We start from the raw sequence: 24,484 nt of genomic DNA on the forward strand, positions 1-24,484 counted from the left end.
TCTATCTATTATTCTTCTGATATCAAATACAAAAAGATTTATTGAGCTCTCGGGTACAATGTGTTACATCGCTATGGAGCTCTTCTCACACGTTTGATGACATGCAAGTTGTTGAGTTTGTTGTGGACTGTAGATCCGTGAACTCTCTCTCTCTCGTTCGTTGTTTGCTCGTGTGATGTGCTGTTGTGTTGTTTGTACAATGTTTTGTATTTGTATGTATCTTGTAGGTAAAGTGTCGCGATTTATACAGGGTGTTCGGCCACCTCTGGGAAAAATTTTAATGGGAGATTCTAGAGGCCAAAATAAGACGAAAATCAAGAATACCAATTTGTTGATGGAGGCTTCGTTAAAAAGTTATTAACGTTTAAAGTTCCGTCCGTACTGAATTTTTGTCTCGAAAATACGCAGGATTTCGGGGGTATGTCTATTCACCAAAAATGATTGTAATTGACCCCTGCAACCGAAAATAATTTTTCCAAAATGATTTCAAATTTTTTTTTCCCGTCGAAAAGTTTCATACCTTCTCGAATTTTTTTCTAGAAAGTGGGTAGGTTTTTGAGGGTATGTGTAATGACTAAAAATGATTGTAATGGACTCCCACAACCGAAAATAATTTTTTTAGAACGATTTGAAAAATTTGTTTTTCGCCGAAAAATTTCAGCACCTAACCAATTTTTTTTCTCGAAAGTGGGTAGGATTTCGGAGGTATGTGTATTCACCAAAAATGATTGTAATTGTCCGCCACAATCGAAAATAATTTTTTCAGAACGATTTGAAATTTTTTAATTTAATTGTTAATAACTTTTTAACGAAGCCTCAGACAGGAAATTGATATTCTTGATTTTCGTCTTATTTTGGCCTTTAGAACCCCTCATTAAAATTTTTCCCAGAGGTGGCCGAACGCTCTGTATGCTAGTGCAAGAAACCAGCCACAGCCAATCAGAACCTTTTTCGTTCAGGATTGGTGCGCTGGTACTTCTTGCATTTCGCGCTTGAGGCGGTGGACCGCGCGTCCCAGGTATTGGGGAAAAATCCTGGTCCGATGCACAGTGGTCCTAAATCGCAAAATCGTGGCCAAAACCCCAAAAAATAATTTTTCGCTGTGGAGGTTTGACCTGTTAGAATCGTCAGTTTAATGATGTTTCTTTAGGCTATGGAAAATGAAATGAGTTATATTTTTATATCTGGATGGCATTTGCGATCCAAATTTCGGTTTCGTTAGTCAGTCGTTTGTCGAGAGCGTAAGCGTCAGTCATCAATTTCAATTCTGCAAAATGGATGCTGTTCCTGGAAGTAAGTAGAACATTTCTGAGTACTAACATACTAAAAATTGTTATCCAGTAAGTTCGTAAACCGGTACATTTATTACTGAAAATAAAATGCATACATCGCAAACAAGTAAGTAAAAAGTTGCATATTCCACAATATCACGGTACAATTCCTCTTCAGACTTGTATTTGATACTTTGATCTTATAGAATTTGCAAAAATTAGCTGCCACTTTTTGCCCTCCTGATTGTGCAGCCCTACTTTATAATGTAGGTTGGCCGCGTTACTAAATCACGCGGTTTTTTCTTGGAAACTGGCAGATACAACAAATTTTTTAAAATAAATAATGTATAATTTTGGATGGACTTATTATTAGATTTAATAAATCTTAAAACTAATGCATAAATAATTTTTTATTATTAAAAATTATATATTTTTTAATGAACCAGTTGATCTAGTTCATTATTGACTATAAATCTGCATTAAACTAATTAGATGAAAAATTATTTATTTCGAAAACAATTAATAAAATTTGAGAATTCCTAACTAAAACATTTTTTTGCATTTGTCATGTAAAAGCACTAAGAATTAAAAAATATGAAGGCCCTGCTGCAAGCTGTAAATTGTACCTTATATCTGCCTTTATGATAGACATGAAACATCTGTGCGGTATTACCTTTCGTTATCTCTTTCTTTCGTTTTCATTTAGATTTACTTATACAGGGTGTTCGGCCATCCCTGGGAAAAATTTTAATGGGAAATTCTAGGAGCCAAAATAAGACGAAATTCAAGATTATCAATTTCTTGACTGAGGCTTCATTAAAAAGTTATTAAAAAATTAAATTAAAAAATTTCAAATCATTCTGAAAAAATTATTTTTGGTTGCGGGCCCCAATTACAATCGATTTTGGTGAATACACATACCCCTAAAATCCTGCTCACTTTCAAGAAAAACATTCGAGTAGTTAATGAAATTTTTAGACGAAATTAAAAAATTTCTAATCATACTAAAAAAATCATATTTAGTTACAGGGATCAATTACAAGCACTTTTAATGAATAGACATACCCCGAAATCCTACGCACTTTCAAAAGTCTTTACCAGAGACCAGAAATGCTTCCCTGTTTCATGCGAATTTTAAAAATGTTATAACTTCTGAACGGATTGGAGGATTTTAATGTTTCAAACGGTAGACAACGCGTATTTTGGTGAAGAATATGTAAAAATTCTAACAATATTGAAAAAATTGTTCCATGCCCCCGTAAAGTTAGAAAACCCCCATAAAAATGGTCCAATTTTCAAACAGCCATAACTCTTGCAATAGTAAATATATTTCAATGAAAGTTTTTTTTTAAGTAGAGCTCATGGGTACCTACAAAAAAAGTATTAGATAACTTTTCTGTAGGGCGTCAAACAAAATTAGTAAAATTTAAAAATGGACAATCAGTATACCTAATCCAATGGTTAAAAGATAAAAATTTGATACTTCATTTTTCAACTTTTGGCCAACTTTTCGGGATTTGGGACCACTATGGCGACGGTCAGAACCAGGTTGCGCGGTCACTCGAGCGGGCCTTTTATGACGGCCATTGTGATATTTCGTTTACATTAACGGTTATGGTTGGTAGCGTTAATGTAAACGCCGAATTGCTATTGTAAATGGACGGGCATGTTTTGCGACGCAACAAGATTAACTTCTACACTTAGAGAACCATTGGATGAAGCTTCTAAGGCTCTTACAATTAGTCAGAGTAAATAAACACATTCCCATGAGGGTACTTGGTAGGGGGTTCAATAACCTTTTTAACTGTATAATTTTTTCTGCAAAGAAAATGAATATTTGATTATTTAATCCAATTAGAGACAAAATGTTTAGTTACGGAGGAAAATGCCGAGCCAACATCATCGACGCTATTTTTTCTACTTCCATAGATTGAAAAGGACTTCAAATTAGCAAGTCTGTTATGAAAGTGTTCCAAACAAGTGGCATTAGGGTCGGGAGAGTTTTCGAAGGAAAGACCGACATCAGAATTTATTTTATTTGGGGAACGTAATACATTAAAATGAAATAGGTAAGGAATAAAGTTATTTTCTATTTTTAAACCAGATTTCACCTAATGAAGGACTCGAATTTGGCTTGGGAGTATAGTGCGTGATCTATCTACCAAATGGTTCCAGGATATAGAGTCTGGAAGTCTATTTAGCACATTATGCAATAGTATTCCATTATTCGCCAGATGGATGGTCAAAAATTTGTTACATAATATCATGACTCTGTAACGTAAATGATTGATGTAATTAAACCATTGTATAAGATTAGGAAAGTAAGTGGCTCAACCCCCCCCCCCCCCCCACCTTATACCACATACAAATTTTTAAATATTAAGCCTATTAAAATACTAGTTCCTAATATTTTTGATGCGCTCCGTAAACTTGAGTTCGTAATCAATGAGAATCCCTAAGAATCTGACGGTTGAAGTAGATTTAATTTTGCAATTTTCTATATTGGTGGCACAAATATTCGGCGGTACCTCCTTTTGATGAAGTGAATTAGTATAGTTTTCTCGGAACCTAAGCAAAGACCTATCTTATTAAATCTGCTGCTTATTATACCTACTGTCCCTTTTCAATAGATCTTTTGACGATATTAGGAATAGAAACTGACGAGTAGATTCCAATATCATTTGTAAGTTGGGAGACATGAATCCTGTTATCAAGTTTTTAACATAAATAAGATGCACCAAGGTGCTTAAAATACCTCCTTGCGGTAGACCTTCATAGATTGAACAAAGCTAAGAATATTGTGTTGGCACCCAAGTTCAAAGAGCTTCGCGAGCAGAATATCACTATTAACATTATCGAATGCTCCTTTCACATCTAAAAAACATGCTAATGCATCTTCATCTTTGCAGAGGTATCTTCAGTAACTAAGGTTAAAGCAGTGAAATTGTCAGAGCAAAATCTACCAGTTCGAAAACCCGCCAGAGAATGTGAGAAAAAATCTTGTGCCTTAATATGCCAGTGAAGACGCAATTTTGGTATTTTTTCAAAAACTCTACAAACGCATGAAACAAGGGAAATAGGCTTAACGTTATTGGAGTCTTTTTAATCAATAGAAAAAGTAATACTATCTTTCCATGAAGGTTGAAACTTGCTATTGATATAAATTTCAATTTCGTCAGGTCCCGAAGTAGCTTTAAGACTAACATCATGAAGTGCAAGATTAACCTCACGAAGAGGACAGAGACTGAGTTTCCTCGTCTTGGTCTGACAAGGAAGTATTAGGAGTTATTGGAACCCAACAAGGGATAATTTTGTTAATTATTTCGAGAATTTTTAATTCACGGTCATCATTGGTGTTTGAAATTCCAAACATCGTTTATTGTAGGACAGCTTAGGACACGTCTTTCATTTTTCAAATATTAATAGTACGAGGGTTTAAGACCCTGCAAATTACTTAACTCCTCAGAATTTGGCCTCCTGGTGACCACGTCCAACTTTACCTCTTAGTACTTAGGTCAACCATAGAAATTGACATACAGTAAAGCCATTACGCGACGCGCATTCTTTAATTAGTTTTCAAGGGGTATTTTGGACCCAGCTACCTGCCCCTTAGCATCGCGGCCGACCACCCCCGTACGAACCCTCAATGGGTGGGACTTTAGACTGGCCCATTAGTACAATAACCTGTGTTCACATTATTTCGCACAATACTGTACGATCTTTAATATATTTTTATATTGTAGTGGTAGCAAGCAAGAGACAAGATTATACGTGGTAAGGAGATTTTCCACTAATTTGATTGAAAAAGCTCCCTTTATGAATTTTTCCAAAGAAACCATAAAACTTTTTAATATGAGGATTTTGTTAATTTTTCTATTTATCTTTAAAGAATAGTCATAAATTTGTGCAATACAAACTAATAAAACTTGTAGAAGTTGTGTAATGATATTTACGGGCTGTTTTAAAAAATGTATCCGGATAACTGACACGATTGCGGTCGTTCTAAAATTGACAAATCAAAAATCAAAAAAAGGGTAAATTGTATGACATCGTTGTTCCATTTGTATGTGCTCTTCCTCCGATCATAGAAAGTTAAGTAGGTACAGTTTGATCTAATTGTAAAAGTGAAATATGCAAACATTTTATCATTATTTGTTATAGATGTATAAATTAATCTTAGTCCATATTTATTATAATTTAGTTTCAAATAAATACCTTGTCTTAGCTTAGTTACGAACTTAATTTTCAATATAAAAAGAAAGCAAGCAAAGCCATAATATAAACGATTCGTTTCTTCTTAATATAAACGTTGTATATAAATTTTGTGTATTTACTATAACATAGTTTTACTTAGTCACTTATTGTGGATGGAAATTACATCTATCTAAATATAATATTTTTCCGATTTGCATAAATGTCACCCAAACAACTTCGGTAGAGTAATTATTTGAATAGTGATTAAAAGATGAAACTTAATACCTTTCATTCTTCTTCTTTACTTTAATCGGCAGTAACAGTTGTTTCAAGCTAAGAGTATATCTTCCGCGAATGTAAATTGGCAATTAAGCATGAAAGTTTCGAAACGGTACTTGTGAGTACCATCATGAAAGGGGTTCAGCTTGCGGAAGAAAACGAGGAACGACTCCAAGTGACATCTCGAAAGTTTCTCATTCTTGGAACTTAAGTTCGCCTTTCAAGGGATGGATTGAGGGCGGGAGACGAAGTCTCTTCATCTGTCAAGTGCAACCAGTTATCGAGTTACTTAAAGTGTTCCTGCTTGTAAACGCACCTCGCAACACGCCAACCGTAGTTGCGTCAAAGGGAAAAGCAGTACGCAGGGATTTGTGTAATCTGCAAACCGCTTTTTGTTATGTCGTTCAAACTAGCTACACATATGGAGTTAAACGAGTAACTTTTTAAGTAATGCAAGTCGACGAGATATGGGCTTGGTGAACACCTTAATTAAATCTGTGCTCTAACTATTATACTTCTTCTTTAAATATACGCTCGATATAATTATAAAGACTCCCTTTACTTTTATGTTCATATATGATAACATGATCTAATTGTACATGTAAAAATAAATCGAAAATGTACATAAATAATTAAGCTTTCCGTATTGGACTTCGTTTCTGATAAAATTAATTTTGAAAATTGGTATGTAACGCATGTGATTAACACATTCGCTATCATCACTCAGTTGAAAAACCGATCACCATAAAAGACGCTATATTTGTAATATATTCAGTGTGGTACATGCTTTCAATTACATACGAATTAAATATAGTAAGTAGTCCAAAAATGGTCGATAATCCAGTCTTCATTTGTTTATACGGATATAAAATAGACAATCGTTGCTGTGACACATATGTGATGTTGGTCTGTCACAAGAATTGATGCATCATGTGTCTATAAATACAATTTACCTGACATGTTTGACCATTATTTATTATTTCTACTTGCGGTCCATTTGATTGATCTACTATCTCTTAACTATTTAGAATCAGCTAAAATTGATAACATCATGCTATAAATACAACATATACAGAAAGAAGATGCAATAAATAAGGCAAGAAAGGGGATGGTAGGAAGAGCCTCGAGGAGAAGAAAATATGGCTGATACGCAAGAGGAATATACGTAGGTAGTAATACAAGTCATTTTTGTTAAACGTAGATCTTACTAAAATATTATGTCTAAAATAGTACAATCTGCAACTTCTTTCAGGGCTTTTCTTCCTAGCTTCCTATTTTACCTTAGTTGAATTTGAACCTTAAATGAAAATAAAATTTCGTATGGAAAAATTTTATTTTTGTTTTCGATTTGTTAATATATGTAGAATCATTTTGTCTGATTTTACAACTCGTTTCGACTCATTCCATATACATATGCAGGGTGGGGCGATAACTATGACCACCTTGAATATCTCAGTTATTTGTAATAATATGAAAAAATGTTCTATACAAAATATAGAATGCTATATTTTTTTTATTGCGATATGATAGCGAGTGTTGAAATGACTTCATCAAGCTATCTTTGAAGATCATGCAAGGTCAAATGTGGTAGTAAAATAAACTTTGTTACATTACAGAAGATATTCGAAATGGTGACTGTTTGCGACAATGCAAAGTTGCAGTCTTCCTATCGCTGCATCACGTGCTTGTCTTATCGTCTCTGAACTTATTTTTGCATATGCTGCAATTATCCGTTATTTCATATTTTCTGGTGTAGTGGGTACTTCTTGATAAAGAACATTTTTCAATGCTTCTCAGAGAAAAAAATCTAATGAAGTTAAGTCTAGAGAGCAAACTGGCCAAGAAACTAATCCTTCACGTCCTATCCATCGATTTGGGTAAAGTTTGATAAGTGAATCTCTTACTCTCTGAGCATAATATGATGGGCATCCCTTGTGCTGTAACCACATCAATTGGCGAATGTTTAATGGTACATTTTCTAATAAAATCCCCAATATATTTCGTATAAAGTGTACATATCGTTCGCCAGTAAGGTGTCCATTTATAAAATGCAATCCGATTATTTGATTATTAACGATTCCGCACCACACATTAACTGACCACTGTCATTGATGCTCAACTTGTCGTAACCAGTATGGATTATCGGACTCCAATAATGCATATTATGCAAATTGAGATTTCCATGGTTAGTAAAGGTAGCTTCATTGGTGAACAGTATTAAAGAAATAAATGTTTCATTCATTTGTATTTTTTATAGAGCCCACTGACAAAATGTGACACGATTCATAAAATCCGCACCGTATAACTGTTGATGGAGACCAATATGGTATGGATGAAATTTATGTCGTGTAAGGATTCGTAGTACGCTCCTTCTACTGATAGCCGATTCACGTTCAATCTGTCGGGAACTAATCTGCGGGTTTCGAGCTACAGTTGCAAGACAGCAACTTTATTTCTTTCGTCAGTTGCTATCTTACGGGTACCCAAATTTCCGGTTTCCTTTAATTTTTTGCACAAGCTTTAAAATGTTCGGTGCGAAGGATGTGTACGGTTGGATATCGTTCAGCATACAAGGCTGCAGCTCTTATCGAATTTTGTCGCATTTCTCCATAAATGAGGATCATATCCACTTGCTCTTCAAAAGAAAACTTCATTTTGATAATCACACTGTTGCTTGATTTAACAATCCACTGAGACTGACTACCGATATTTCATGTCAATGTTACGAACTGCCGTAATGTTTACATTTCTAACTGCACGCGATGTATTGCTACAACATAAACAATGTTACAAGACCATTCGTTTACATGAAAGTAAGGATCTATGAAGTACAGCACGTGCTAGAATAAGTTCAAAGACGATAAGACAGGCACGTGATGCAGCGATATGAAGACTGCAACTTTGCATTGACGCAAACGGTCATCATTTCGAACATCTTCTGTAATGTAAGAAAGTTTATTTTACTACCACATTTGACCTTGCATGACCTTCAAGGATAGCTTGATGAAGTCGTCCCAACACCCGCTATCACATCGCAATAAAAAAAATATAGCATTCCATTTAAAAAAATGAAGATGACCTTGAAATCTCCTTTATACCTCCACCCACACGAAAAATGTTTACATTTATCACAATGTGTCCCCCTCTGTACCGTGCAAGTTTTGTATATAACATTTTTTCATACTATTACAAATAACAGAGATATTCAAGGTGGACACAGTTATCACCCCACCTTGTATATAGGAATATGTAGGATATCTCAGATTCTAATGGTCAAAATTTGTTCAGTATATTCTATCAATCTAAATAATAAAAAAATTTTATATTATAAAAATTGTCATGTAAACATTGTAAATATCTCTATCATGATACGGAAGCAAAAATATACCGATTCATTTAAAAAAGTGGAGGTAGCCTTCAAATGTACGAAGTACCTCCACCTGCAAAAAAACTATTATCGCCACCGGATGGCCTCCTTCGTAATGTGCAATTTTATTTCAGCAAATATTACTGTGAAATTTATAGTTTTCGAGATATCTGTGGTGCTAATAGTTATTGCCCCACCCTGTATAATGCCATTAGAAACGCTAAGGTAAAATAGATCTGGAGGTATGCGTGATATTCGACAATATGTATGAGTGTATGTATGACTTTTTTTAAGAGAACAAGGGCAATCGTGTCAGTAAATGAATACATTATTACAACCATTTTTTTACAATTTTTGTTCCATTTAAATATATTCACATCAAATATGTTGGAACGAATGATACAGTTAAACAGAATGTAATTTTACACGCAATAATAAATTGAAAATAGAAAATAAAGTTTTTTCATACGAGGTTTAATTTTTGAGAAAATCAAATTGAAGTATTCGCGAAGTACGTATGCGATTTAGTATAATTTGTTTGAGGTGAACTACTTAGGAAATTAACAAGACTTGCAACTAACATAAATGACACGTACTATCTGTATTCCCGTTGTCTGTGAATCATATTTCTCTTAATTGGAAGCTCTTCTTACTAGCTACTTAATTTACCTATCCATTGTTTTTTCCATATGTTTAGTGTTTAATTTTAAATAGTTAAAAGATAGTAGATCAATAGAAAACAATAATACTGTACCGTTGCCAATGCTTACAAGCTCCAACGCAAGTAGAAATAATGATAATGATCAGACACGTCGATCACATAATTTCCAAAATCGATTTTATCAGAAACGAAATCTCATACAAAAAAATCAATTGTACATTGTTGATCTATTTTACACATAGTATCATCACATAATCGGTTGTAGCACTTATTTTAACATATCTTGTATACCCAACCAAATAAAGTTTGATTGTGATTCTATATTAATCCCACAAACTTCATAAATTGTGATATTCGAAAATTATTCCATCAATATCTTGATATTTCTATTAATACGTTTATAAAAATAGATTTATGTAGGTAAAGTGCAAAATTAGTTTAATAATAGTGAAAGCATTTTATTTATTGTTCATGTATAATTTATATGTGATGTCTAATAAAATTCACGCAATTGAGGCGGATTATGTGCATCTCGGATTAGGTAACAGATAACAGATAGAAAAAACCTATAGAGGGAAGAGTTAAATGGTATAATAGTGTCTATTTCTTTGTGACTCTATTTTTTTCACAAGTGCAACGATCCACTAGAAAAATGCAGACGCATATTTTTTTTTAATGGAACTGCATATTTGGATTTACTCGAATCGATTTCCCGAGTAATTCTGCGTAAAAAATCATTAGGGCACCATGTTCAAAATATGTATATGTCGAAGAAACCACATAAACAGCCATTGCTCTTGGGCTACTTCTATCAGGTCCACTCAGGCGACCAAGCCTTTGTCGTATTACTCTTTTCATGTTGTTTGAATCTTTTACCTAAATAAACGATCAACTAATTACTAGAACACACACGTTACTAACAAACAAGAATACTCAACGAAAACGGATGAGTCCTTTGCAGGGATTCTTTTCTAATTTTCCCGCACGTCCTTTTCGTCTGTAAACCCTTTTAATTCTGTCCTTTTCTTTCTCGAATACTTCTTTTTTCAAACGTTCCGGTAACCAGACAATCAACTCGACTACCTTCAAAGGCCACATCCAAACGTCAACACCAACCAGACACACGTTTGCGTTTCCGATGACATTCTTTGCATCGATTAAATTTAAGTATCGATTAGGGCCAACATAATTTTATTTACACAACGTGAAGTAACATCCAATTTGAGAACAAAAACTTTTTAATGAATTTCGACATATAAATATTTCGTGAAATAGTACAACACTATTTTATGTTATAAAAGGTTTCAACTATAGTGTTTGCTTAGTTTTACTATGAGAGTTCAAAAAATTATTCTACGTTCACTTATTAAAATTTTACTCTTTACTAAAACAACCAAATTCACGAAATATGTTTATTAGGATTATGGAAAAAATTAATAGTTCTAAAAAAACATATTTTCCTAAATAGTGTCCTAGAAAACATATTTTCTGAAGAACGAAAGTCTGAAAAGCAAATTTAATACTTTTACTTAGATTCTCGAATGAAATTCTAACATGTTCTCCAATAAACGATAGTAAGAAGAACAAATTTATATGCGTACCTACTCTAGAAATTTATGCAACGTTTCGTTCTGCTCGTTAATCGTTTCTAGACGATTGCACTCCACTATGCGACAGTTCGACCGAATTTAGTCTACATTGGGTCTTACGTTTGTAGTACGACTATTTTCAATAAGAAAACAACTATGGAAAAGTAGTGAGAATTGGCCATAGTTGTCCGTGGAATCAATGAAACGGAATAGGAATATGCCGACTAACATCAGCCCGTCGGGTGAGAATAGTTTGCAAAGTTAGGAGGCAGTTAGATGTCTGTGGCGTGACGACATTAATAACACCTTATTAGCCCTAGGCGCAACTCGCATACCGTCTGAAGATAGATGAGATTGCACTCAGCTTTCCCCTAGAGACTGCTTACGCTGCTATCGAGTCGCAAAATTAGAGAATGCATCGTTCATAGTACGACGACTTGATTTCGCTTTTTTGAGAAAAGTTTCAGTCGTAATCGACTATGTCGAAAATTAGTTAATTATGTCCGTTTGCAAGAAAGTTCTGAACAGTTAATGAACGAAATTTCAGTAGAACAAAAAATCTGTGGTTCATCACTTTTATCACGAACGAGGTATAGGATATACCTAACATTTTATAGGACTTTGTGTATTACGTTTTCAAATATTGAACGCATAAAAAATCAGACGATTTTTGGTATCTTCAGAATTTAGAGTGGTCAGTATAGAAATTATATTCAATACAACAAATGAAGTTGGTAAAATCCATAAAACTAAAAGTATATTTTGCGCTACGTTTTCAAAAGAAGAAAACGTATATTTAATTTGAATGTACATATACCTAATATATTTTATTATACATTTCAAGACGAACATAATGATATCTACAATAAACATGTTTAGAAAATAAGCTGACAGATATATTCGCAAATCATTAACATCTTTTTAACCAGAACTATATTTTTTTATCATCGTGAAAATAATATTAATATAAATATTATATTTGCTATGTGAAAGCATTTAAATTCATATTTTCAAGAAAAAAAACGTCTCTGGTAGGTAATATATTTCTGTGAAAATAACGATTGTTTAGTCTACTTCACAACTTCGTATCTTTAGTTCTATTGATTGTACAGACTTTGCTGAGATCTAATTTTTTTTGTTAAATACCATGGTTTAAAGTATGACTTTGGTAATATATAAAAATAAAGCATTTTAAAACACATTCTTAGTCCAACTTTAAAGCGCTATATCTCCGATTCAGTTTATTGCTATTGGAAATAGGTAGTGGAATAAAAAACAATTTGATCGATATTACTTTTAACTAAGCTTTAATATTCTTTGAAACACTTGGAAGGCACGTCTGCACAGTTTGAAAGGAACATCCAGAATGAGAAGGTCAGTGACGAAAAATTCGTCCCATACCCTTAGACCCAATCGGTCCTATATTATGTCTAAACAAGCCAAGGAAGGGACAGAGCTGCTCCCTTTTGACTTGTATTTCGAAACGCGAAACGCAACACACGCGTCGATGGGTTTTGTTAAGGAAAGAAAACTTTCTCTTTTAGAACAGACAAACCAACAATTGCAAAGAGTTCAGTATGGTCTTAATTTTTTCTGCATTCAGTTTGGCAATAATATATACATAAGCTAAATATATTTTAAAGAAAAGCACCAAACGAGACACCGGGTGAAAGAAATTTAACGACTACTAGAGTTACTGTAATTCGGGCCAGCTGTAATATTTATGAAAATGTTAGTTTAGTGCGGATACATGAAGGAAATTTTAGTGAATTTACGAGCGTGCACAAAAAAGGATAAAATTTATACCAATTGCCACAAAAGACAATTTTGTAGCACGTTGGTTTAATGTTGGGCTTTACCATTAGAGCATCGCGCCAAGTATATTAAATTCTATATTTGTACGCTTACGCCTGTCATTGTTAATTAAGGTTTACCCTTTATTCATATAAGGAATAAATCTTAATTTGAATAAGAAGTAATGAAATCCTATTCATTATTCGATTAGAATTCCTTAACCGTTTATTCGATCAGTATTATTTTTTATTTGTGCATTTATCATGTCTTATGAATGAAATTCGTTTCATTGCTGTATATTTGAAAACGGATAGGGAAGACGGAGAAAGGAAAACAAACGACTGATAACGTTTCATTGTTTGCTTAAACGAATCTGTTTAGATTTACGAATAATTCAAAGAACAAATGAAAAGTAACGAATTAAATCGAATTATTCGCAAATAACGAATAAATTGATTTTACTTATTGTCTTCTTATTCGTTATTTAAAATAACTTCAACTCAACACATGTATTTCTCATATTGTTCTATTTATTCAAAGGAAACTCCAAATAACCGCCACGAGGGGAACTTCTAGTCTAATTTTATTGAACAGCGAAAGTATTAGACATCGATTGCTAATTACGATTAACTGGTTTTGTAATTCGTTTGGGCCACGGATGTTCGCGAAGCGACGCAGAACAGGCGTGCACTTCTCGTTACTCGCAGTCGGCACATTCTGCTTGAAAAAGTTCGTGCGATGTCGTGAAATAGCGCTAGGTGGACAGAATCAAATAACAGAACGCGGTTTGTTTGCAAGCCACCCCGAAACGGCTGGCAGGAACATACAAACCGTTCACCCTGAAAACAGTGGGTCCATTCGCGAACCCTCCGTTCGCCACTCACCCCTCCTGGATCCTCGTTCACCCCCTTCGAGCCGGACAGCGCGACGGTAGCAGGACACAGCAATCAGCGCGAACGACAGTGGCAATGCTCGCCGCATACAGATATCCACGGTTTTATTTAGAGCTTTCGGTTAGAAGGTATAGACAACCACAAACACGACTTCGCAGAGGGGAGTGCAACAGTTATACGGCGTGGGTGTATTTATATGCAAACATAGATATACCAAAACGTACAGGGTGATCCTTATCGAGTGACCGGTGGAGTTGCAAAATTTAAGGATATGGGAACAAACTGCAGGGAGAGGAATGGTCAATTCAAACGAAGATGTATTAGATTAACCAAAAAATATTTGCATATTTTTTCTGTGCAAATGAAAAATTAATTTTTCATGAAAAACAAAAACTTTAAATAACGATGTATTGTCTATTTTATTCAATTATATATTTCCACTTTTCAAGCAACTTTATATGCAGTTCTTATCTTTTTCAGCAAAAATCAGTTTAAAGAACAACTTGATATCCTCTTCAACAGCGAAGGTTGTACCATTTAACACGTTTTGCGAAGAACGGAATAAATGGTAATCAAATGGTGCCAGGTCTAGTAAATATGGTGGATATGGTAACATATCTCATCCACGCTGTAACAGTTTTTGACGAGTGACCAAACTTATAATATATCGTTTAATGTTATCCTGGTGAAAAACAACCCTTTTGCAATTCACCAATTTTGGGCATTCACTTAATTTATGGAACTGATGACAGTACACATCCGAATCAATGTTTTATGTTGTGAATAGCGCCTTTTACTGACCGCATTTGCGCATGTATGTGAATTAATTAAGTAAGAAGGAAAGGGGATCGTTAGCACGAGGCGACCGTTTAAAATCATATCGTATTTACCGATCCAGTAGTCCGTTTCTGCGTCTAATACAGAGTGTGTGTGTTTATTTTCTTTCGATGCTTTTTCTTTGAAGTTACTGAGACCGCCTTATATTTTTGTATAAGAATTCTGTATGTTATATTTTGTATTATTAAAACAGCACATTAATCATAATTTTTAACATTTTTATTTCTTGGAAGCAATTCAAAGTACACAATTCCTTTGAAACCTCACTAAACTGGATTGTATAAAACTCTTTTGGTGAAAATCTGCTTCTGAAATGCTTTAAACTAGTTCATATAAGTAGTATACGTTACTACGTTTGCTCCACGATACATTTGTAGCGTAAGAGGTTCGTTTGTTGAAACAGGAAATGGATACCACAATTAAATAATGTCTATCTTCACGATTGTTGTCTATTAAAATCTGGCGCGATGTATGGTTCGTCACGAGAAGCATCAGAGGAGCGTCTTGATTTCGCGGGTACCAAAGCTGTATTATCCGTTAACGATCCGGAGCGTTTCTAGCCGGGAAGTCTTGTGAGTTACAGTGGCTAATGAAAGTATTCGAATGCTTAAATCTACAATTTTTAGCACATGAAACATCTACGTTAAATTAAAGTGTTTAATACAATATCGTATCTATAGCAAGGAAGGTTTCAGGATTGTGTCAGTTGTTGCAGCGAAACAGTAAACTCATAAAGCCAGCGGATGTAGAATCGCACCCTCCAAACATTCATAAATAATCAAGGTTCTTTGCTTATAACCTAGTGTCCCTAAGGCCGCTATTTAATTAATAAATTCATTTAAATCCGCATGGCCCTTCAAATCAAGTTGCTCTATGACCTGCAAAAACATCGACAACCGTTGCCAGACGTTTTATGGCACCTCAGGTACCGCGTGAAACATTTGGGCACCAAACGCTGACCTGGATCCGTAGTCGCTTCGTGGAAAACCCCGGTCACGTAAATACTAAATATTATTAAAAAATACCATTGCATGCCGTCTTCCACAGACCAACTTCGCCTCCATAATGATTGGCCGGTGTATTGCAAACCCAAAACCAATCTGCGACTGATTTTTTCTTCCATGGCCTTGATCATGCCCATGGCGAGGTTACTTTTTTTGAACAATCTTGACACAGAGTCAAATTGTGTCAAAAATTAAAACCGATAACACCGAGAGAAGAAATGATTACGGACTCGCTGTCAAGCATATCGACGACTTCATCTAGCGGATATATTCTTACTGGAGCGTCCAAGCATATCTCCCCTAAATAGTTGCACAATATTAATTTGGCGTGCGATGGAAAACACATAATCGTATTTTCATTGTGTAACTGCACAAAACATTTGATCCTTCGAGCCAGATATCAGCAAGAAGCTCCGCGAACTCCGCAAAAGAAAAAATCAACGGTCTCTAATCAGATCCTAAGCAAATTTTCGACCAAAGGGAATCCATCTTTTCGAGCAGTCAACAAGGTCATTATTGGGCGCAGACTCCCTTTGAGACGATCGAAGGGATACCGAATATTTGTCCAAGCAAGACTTCATTCTGGCAGTGCATCAAGTAACTTGTGATCTGTGACAATTCCTGGCAATATTGTATTGTCAGTTTTCCATGTGAAAATTAGGACTGTAACACAGAGCTACGCAGATATCAACCACGAGGCAGCAGTTTTGGGGCTCGCTACCTCCACTTCGACTGACGTCCAAGCAGAAATCAAGGACTTTGTGATAGCACTCGCATTCGTCACCACGAACATCCAAGTCAGTATTCTTCATCAAAAACATTTGAGCCACTATCCACAGCATCACCTCGCAACAATAACATCTGAGTCAGACATCAAGACTCAAACCAAGACATCCCTATAAACCCTTCGCCCAAATAAAGTGCAGCTCTGTATTTTAAAACTAAAGGTTGCCATAACGTCACTCTGTCCGTTCCTTATTTCAGCTACGGCATAAGTTACAACAGAGGTAATAGTTGTACGTAACATTACATTAAGTTTCGTGAGTTTGTATTTTTTCAAGTGACGCGTAAAGTCCCGTCACAACTTCATCGAGTATTGCAGCATCTCCGACGAAGGCTGTTACTATCATCATTCGGTACGTTATGACTCACCTATTCACATCCTTTCTATACTCAATTCTCATCGTTAAATTCCTTTCGTTAATATCGCTGAGAAATTATGGCAGAAGAAATAAAAAACCTTAGTCGCCAATGCACTTACGTGAAGACGCAATTAACGCGTATACGAAATTCGTTGAGCGATTCCATAAGATCATCCGCGATTAGTATAAAAAAGGCCAAACTTGAAGAGGTGTATCAAACATTCAATAAATTGCACCTCGAATTAGTATACGGAGATGAATCGGGAGATTGTGAAAATAATAAAAATAACACTTTTTATACGCTTGTTTGAAAACTTTTATGGCAATTTTCTTTCTCGCGTATTTGCGCCTGCGGATCGTTGCGGTACTCGCGATGGTCTTCTTTCGACGAAGCAAGCAGAAAATTTTGAGAATCTTCTTTAACCCGCTGCAAAATAACAAATAAGTGGACTCGCTTTGGTGGCGTTGTGGCGTCGCTTCCCATGCTCGCCACCAGAGGGGTCGCGCTCTCACAAGCGCTCGACCGACCCTTTCGTTACTATATATACACTCCTCGAACGACCTTTCAATATTCCAATCGTCTAAGGCAGGGCCTGCTAGGAAGCCTTACTAATGGTCCACTAGCAGGCCCGGACGAAACGCGCCCCCTTAGACCCACACTGCAGCGAAGCAGCGCCACAATTGATGACCCCGACGGTGGATAGGACAACTAGAAGAAGCAGCTCGACGAGAACTTTTTAACTTGTCTTCTGGCAGAATAACGGTCTCTGAAAAGACACATGACAAATCTTAGGTCATGAAGAGCCAAGGAATTTTAGTTGAACGCATTTTTGAACATAGAACGGGAGAAACAGTTCTTCACATATTTCATTTGCGCTTATAGTAACATATATATACAGTCCGCTTTGTTATTGTTGTACAATAAATTATTCTAAAAATCACAAAATATTCATTTCAATCACGACCACGAAAATTCGAGCGAGAACAAAGGGTATTGCACCAAAATCCGTAAAATATCATTTGTTATCCACGCCGTTGGACAAGCAACTTGCCAAATTTTGAGAAATTGAAGAATGCTTCAGAATTAAATCTCGGTCAGAGGAAGAAGAGTTGTTACATCAGGGCGCTACGTTGTACGATTGCCTTTAAATCAATGTAAAACCAAGCTAGGAAATTCATACAGCGTGGCATTGGCAACGTTTCTACACTTTGAAAAAACGTTTAGAACAAGACGCTGTGTACTACCAGAATGGTTTTGACGAGAAACGCCACCTTCGTGTCGAGGCTCAAAACTTTTCAGACGACCCTCGTATGACGACACAATTTAATTACGCGATGAGTTAATACAAGCTACAAATTTAGGAAAATTTCACTTAAGAAAATGAAAATGGTCTTCATACGATTCGACTTTGATTAAGGATCTTGCCGAACGGTCGCTGGATGATAATCACGCGCTAAAGTCAAACCATTTAGTAAAGACACTCGGGGTGTATTGGAAACTCGTCAACCGACATAATCACCTACACCATTACCGTTGACGAGAACCATTCTCTCGTAACTAAAAGATCCATTTTATCGAGCATTGCGCAATTATTCGACCCCTTAGGTTTAGTCGGTCCAGTCATTACGAAAGCGAAAATCGTCATCCAGGATCTTTGGAAAGCCAATGTGGACTGGGACGAATCCGTCCCATAAGACATACATAAATTGGAAAGAATATCAACAACAATTGCCTCTTCTTTCCAAATTTTAATCACTGCGAAAAATTATCGCAGCGCTGGCATCAGATATTCAATTACATGAATTTTGTGATGCCAGCGAAAAAGCGTACGGCGTCTGCGTATACATCCGATCGTGCAGGCCCAATAGCACAACCACAGTTCAATTAATGGCATCGATATCACGCGTAGCGCCAGTCAAATCCATATCAATTCCCCGCTTAGAACTATGTGAAACCGTATTATTAACGAAATGATATTATAGCATAAAAAACACGCTTAGATTGAAATTCAATTGCGTAAAATTTTGGACAGATAATTGCCCTATGTTGGATAAATATACCACAATATACACTCAAAACTTTCGTGGCAAATCGCGTCTCAAAAATCTAAGAGCATACTGAACAGAGCGAATGGTTTCATGTAGTGTTATTAGAGAATCCCGTCGATACTATTATATATCGCGGGGGCAAACATCAGCTGCGTTTTTGAAAAATCCGTTGAGGCAACAAGGTCCTTTGTGGTTACGCGAAATAAAATGATATGGCCCGTTACTCGAGTTTCACTAACGAATATTCCCGAACTGCGCCCCGTTACGGTACTCAAAATAACGTATCATATATGTAGATATATTTACATAATCGCTTTTTATCTATAAACCGATTGAAACGGGTCGTAGCTTGCTATCTTCGCCTTTATATGAACACCACACGGAAAGAAGTTCGAAAGGGGACTCTTGATGTTGAGGATTTAACTGCGCTCGTAACCGAATCATACGTATTGGACAAGAACAGTATTTCGCTAAAGAAATAAATGATATAAAGACGCGTAACCACAAAAGCAAAACTAGTGAAATTTTAAATCTAAATCCATTTATTGACGAGCAGAGTATTGTGCGTGTAGGTGGCTTGCTACATAACTCTGATCTAGAGTTTCAGCAAAAGCATCCTATTTTGTTACCACGTGCTCAACATATTTATTCGAGAGCAACATGTAAAAACATATCATGATGGGATACAGATCACGTTAAACGCGGACAGACAAACCTACTGGGTCACCAACGGCAAAAACACCACACGACACATAATACGAAAGTGCATTACCTGTTTCCGGACGCGCCCTTCATTGGTGAACGCGATTATAGGAAATTTGTCGAAAATTGTATCGTATAAGCTAGGCCTTTCGAGTTTGTAGGTATTGAATATTGCGGTTCCTTATACAGGGTGGGGCAGTAACTATTAGCACCTCAGATATCTTCGAAACTATAAGTTTCACAGAAATATTTGCTAAAGTAAATTGCACAGTACGAAGGGCGCTATTGGGGGGCGATAATAGTTTTTTTGCAGGTGGAGGTACTTCGAACATTTCAAGGTCACATCCATTTTTTTAAATGGATCGGTATGTTTTTGCTTCCGTATCACGATAGAGGATCTTAAAACAAGATCAACGACCTATTACACAAGGTCATTGAAGGTCATAGAAAGTAGAGAAAGGCGATAATACTTATGGTTTTGGTAGTAAATGAAACATGTTTATAGTAGGTGTTCGAAATGATGACCATCACTGTCAATGCACCGTTGGATTCTTTTTACGATTGATTGACTTGCAAGTCTTACAGTGTCAGTACTTATTGATGCACAGGCTGCAATAATTCGCTGTTGCATATCGTGAGATGTAGTTGGTACTTCTTTGTACACTTTCTCTTTCAGTGTTCCCCACAGAAAGAAATCTAAAGGTGTTATGTCTGGTGAACGAGCTGGCCACGATATTGGACCGCCGCGTCCAATCCAACGATTTCGAAATTTTTCATCGAGTTCCCTTCGCGCAATCAATGAATAATGTGCTGAGTATCCATCATGTTGATACCACATGGTTTGTCGTGTAAATAAAGGTAACTCTTCTAGCAAAAGACCCAATGTATCCTTAATAAAATTAGCATAGACGTTGCCATTCAAATTTCCATTGATAAAATAAGATCCAATAATTGTATCACCTATCATACCGCACCATACATTCACAGACCATTGTTTTTGATGTTCAACCTGTCGCAGCCAATGTGGATTTTCCGCTGCCCATAAATGCATGTTATGCAAATTAACATTCCCGTGATTTGTGAATGTTGCTTCATCAGTAAATAAGATGGTATTTAAAAAAAGCTCATTGTTTTGAATCTGACGTATAGCCCATCGACAAAACTCAATGCGATTCATGAAGTCGTTCCCATGCAATTCTTGGTGAAGACTAACGTGATACGGATGAAATTTGTGACGGTGCAAAATGCGAAGTACGCTCCTCCTACTAATGCCAGATTCGCGTTCAATTTGTCGCGAACTAATATGAGAATTTCTAGACACACTAGCGAGCACACCGATTTCCATTTCTTCGTTAATTACTCGTTTCTGGCGTTAACTTTTACGAACACTTAAACTACCGGTTTGCCTAAGTTTATCATACACATTTTTAAATGTTTGACGCGAAGGCTGAGACCGATGTGGATATCGTTCAGCATACAAGTTTTTCGCCCTTACAGAATTTTGTTGGCATTCGCCATAAATAAGAAGCATATCAACCTGCTCTTCAAACGGATACATCGTGCCGGATTGACCGATTTATCGATACTAATCTTATGATGTTTATCTTACTCTGCAAACTATTAAAGTGTCCTTCAAGCAGTGTTTATTCTCAGTGAAGTAAACGGTAAGCATTACGCATTCCTCTACTGTTGACAATACGTATGTTTCATTTACTACCAAAACCGTAAGTATTATCGCCTTTCTCTACTTTCTATGACCTTCAGTGACCTTGTGTAATAGGTCGTTGAACTCGTTTTAAGTTTCTCTATCGTGATACGGAAGCAAAAACATACCGATCCATTTAAAAAAATGGATGTGACCTTCAAATGTCCGAAGTACCTCCACCTGCAAAAAAACTATTATCGCCACCCAATAGCGCCCTTCGTACTGTGCAATTTACTTTAGCAAATATTTCTATGAAACTTATAGTTTCGAAGATATCTGAGGTGCTAATAGTTACTGTCCCACCCTGTATATTGAGGAAAAGAAATTCCGGAACCACACTAAAGTTAAGGCGTACGTAGCTGTGTTCGTTTGTTCAAAAAATGAATTTTTGGAATTCAAAAGGCATTAACTACTGCAGAACACAATACTATGATAACAAATTATTTATCACATTCATTTTGGTGGCCTATGGGAGGCTCTCGTGAAATCCTTCAAGTACCATTTAATTAGGACCGTTGGTGATCAATTATTCAGATATGTGTAATTAAGCACTTATGTCATTGAGATCGAGGCGATATTAAACTTCCGTCCACTAATTCCTATGTCTCCCGACCCTAACGACGCAAACACCTTAACTCCTGCACACCTCCTAATAGGTGAATCACTAAAGAACATGCCTGAAAAAAATTTGCAGCAAATTGCCATTAACAGATTGTTAACATGGCAACAGATATAAAAAGTTAAGCAGCATTTTTGGACAAGATGGCATAAGGAGTATATCAACTAGCTGAACACACGCAGCAAATGGAGGACATCCAGCAGGAAATAATTCGCTATAGGAGATCTTACAATCCTAAAGAAAGATAACGTGCCGCCTATGAAGTGGATATTAAGGCGTATTACAGATCTCCATCCCGGCGCTGACAAAATCGTAAGCGTTGTAACAGTGAAAACTGCAAATGGTACCTACAAACGAAGCATAACCCGACTATGTCCGTTGCCTGTCGCGGACTTAGAATCTTTACATAAATCATTGCAAATTACTCTTAAGTATCATTTGTATATCGGATACGTTAGCGACTGCATAATTTAGTATAATCCTAACCCTAAGTCGTTATACATTTCAATGCGTGAGTTCGTTCAAATCCTATTTATTCGTTTGCATTATTGTAATTGCGAACCACGCGCGATTTGTATTATTAACAATTTTTTGAACGCGATCGTTCAAAGGGGGCGGCATGTTGCAGCGTAACAGTGAACTCATAAAGCCAGCGGATGTAAAATCGCACCCTCCAAACGTTCATAAACAATCAAGGGTTTTTGCTTACAACCTAGTGCCCCTAAGGCCGCTATTTAATTAATAAATTCACTTAAATCCGTATAGCCCTTCAAAACCAGTCGCTCTACGACCTGTAAGAACATCGACAACCGTTGCCAGACGTTTTATGATACCTCAGGTACCGCGTGAAACATTTGGGTACCAAACGCTGACCTGAACCCGTAGTTCAACTTCGCCTCCATAATGATTGGCCGGCATACTACGAACCCAAAACCAATCCGCGACTAATTTTTTCTTCCATGGCTGTTTATGCGTCGCAGCGTCGACGATTACTTAGCGACGATAAACGACGCGGGTGCTTCAGCGAAATCTGAAGTCCTTATCGAAATGAATCTGTACTGTAATTTTGTGTTTTTGTACAATGTTTACTGACTATGTTCAAGCTGAGTGGGTTGCTATTCAACAACGAATTGTTTGACTGTCAAGAAGCAAGTGACGGCATTCCGCCGAATTTTCAAAGCGTTGGCCTTTTGCACCCGCTTCTACCAAGAGTTTCCATGGCGATTGGTGCAACTCCGGAGATTTTCCACCGCGTGCGTCGGTCCCTGGACCCGCGTGCAAAACTAACGACGAAACAAGGGAGGCCCAAGTATACGAATCCGAGCACGTGTGGGCCATCCGACAGCCCGCTGGAGTTGCAACCACTTGAGACTGCCTTTGCCGACCAAGTTTATGACACTTTGTTCTATCAACGAAATTTTAACTTTGCCCATGCTGGCCTTGACTAACTTTTACAAAACGCGGTCTGTGTCATAACCCTGGTCGACTCACCAAAGCCCAAACAATGGCCTTGATCACGCCCATGGCGAGGTTACTTGTTTGAGCAACCTTAACACAGAGTCAGATTGAGTCAAAAATTAAAACCGACAACACCGAGAGAAGAAAAGATTACGGACTCGCTGTCAAACATACCGACGACTTCATCTAGCGAATATATTCTTACTGGAGTGTCCAAGCATATCCCCTCTAAACAATTGCACAATATTAATTTGGCGTGCGACGGAAAACACATAATCGTGTTTTTATTACGCAACTGCAGAAAACATCAGTAAAACTAGAAAACAATTTATTAATACGTACAATATTTACAACATATTTATTACGAACATGCAACATCAATGGTAAGAAAAGTATTCCAACCCTGCATATATTGTTACATTAAATGTACATTAGTATTTTGTTGCATTGCCTTTAGCATTGATAACTTCTCTTAGTCGACGTTCCATATTGTGCACTACCTTTTTTTATCAGGAATTTCATATTTCGATTATTTTTTCTCCCAACATAGGTTTTTATGTAATCTGATATTTAATTTTTCCAATTTCTGTCCACAAATGTTCAATTGGATCGATATCCGGTCTTTGTGTATGGAGTGCTTAATATGTATGATTTATTGCAAAGCAGCCATTTTTTCACAATCCGCGCTCTATGCCTGGAATCAGTATTCTGCTGGAAGTGAAAATCTTCGAATAATCCTAATTTCCGGACAGTATCTTTTAGATTATTTTTTAGAATGTTCATATATGTATTTATATTTATCGAGTATGCTATTAATAAACATCAGATTTCCAGTGCTATGAACTGCCCTACAGTCCCATGCTATAACACTGCCACCTCCATGTTTCATGGTTTGATTTCAGGAGGGAAACTGTTAAGGA

Source organism: Colletes latitarsis, chromosome 6 (assembly GCF_051014445.1).
Source record: "Colletes latitarsis isolate SP2378_abdomen chromosome 6, iyColLati1, whole genome shotgun sequence".
Taxonomy (NCBI): Eukaryota; Metazoa; Arthropoda; class Insecta; order Hymenoptera; family Colletidae; genus Colletes; species Colletes latitarsis.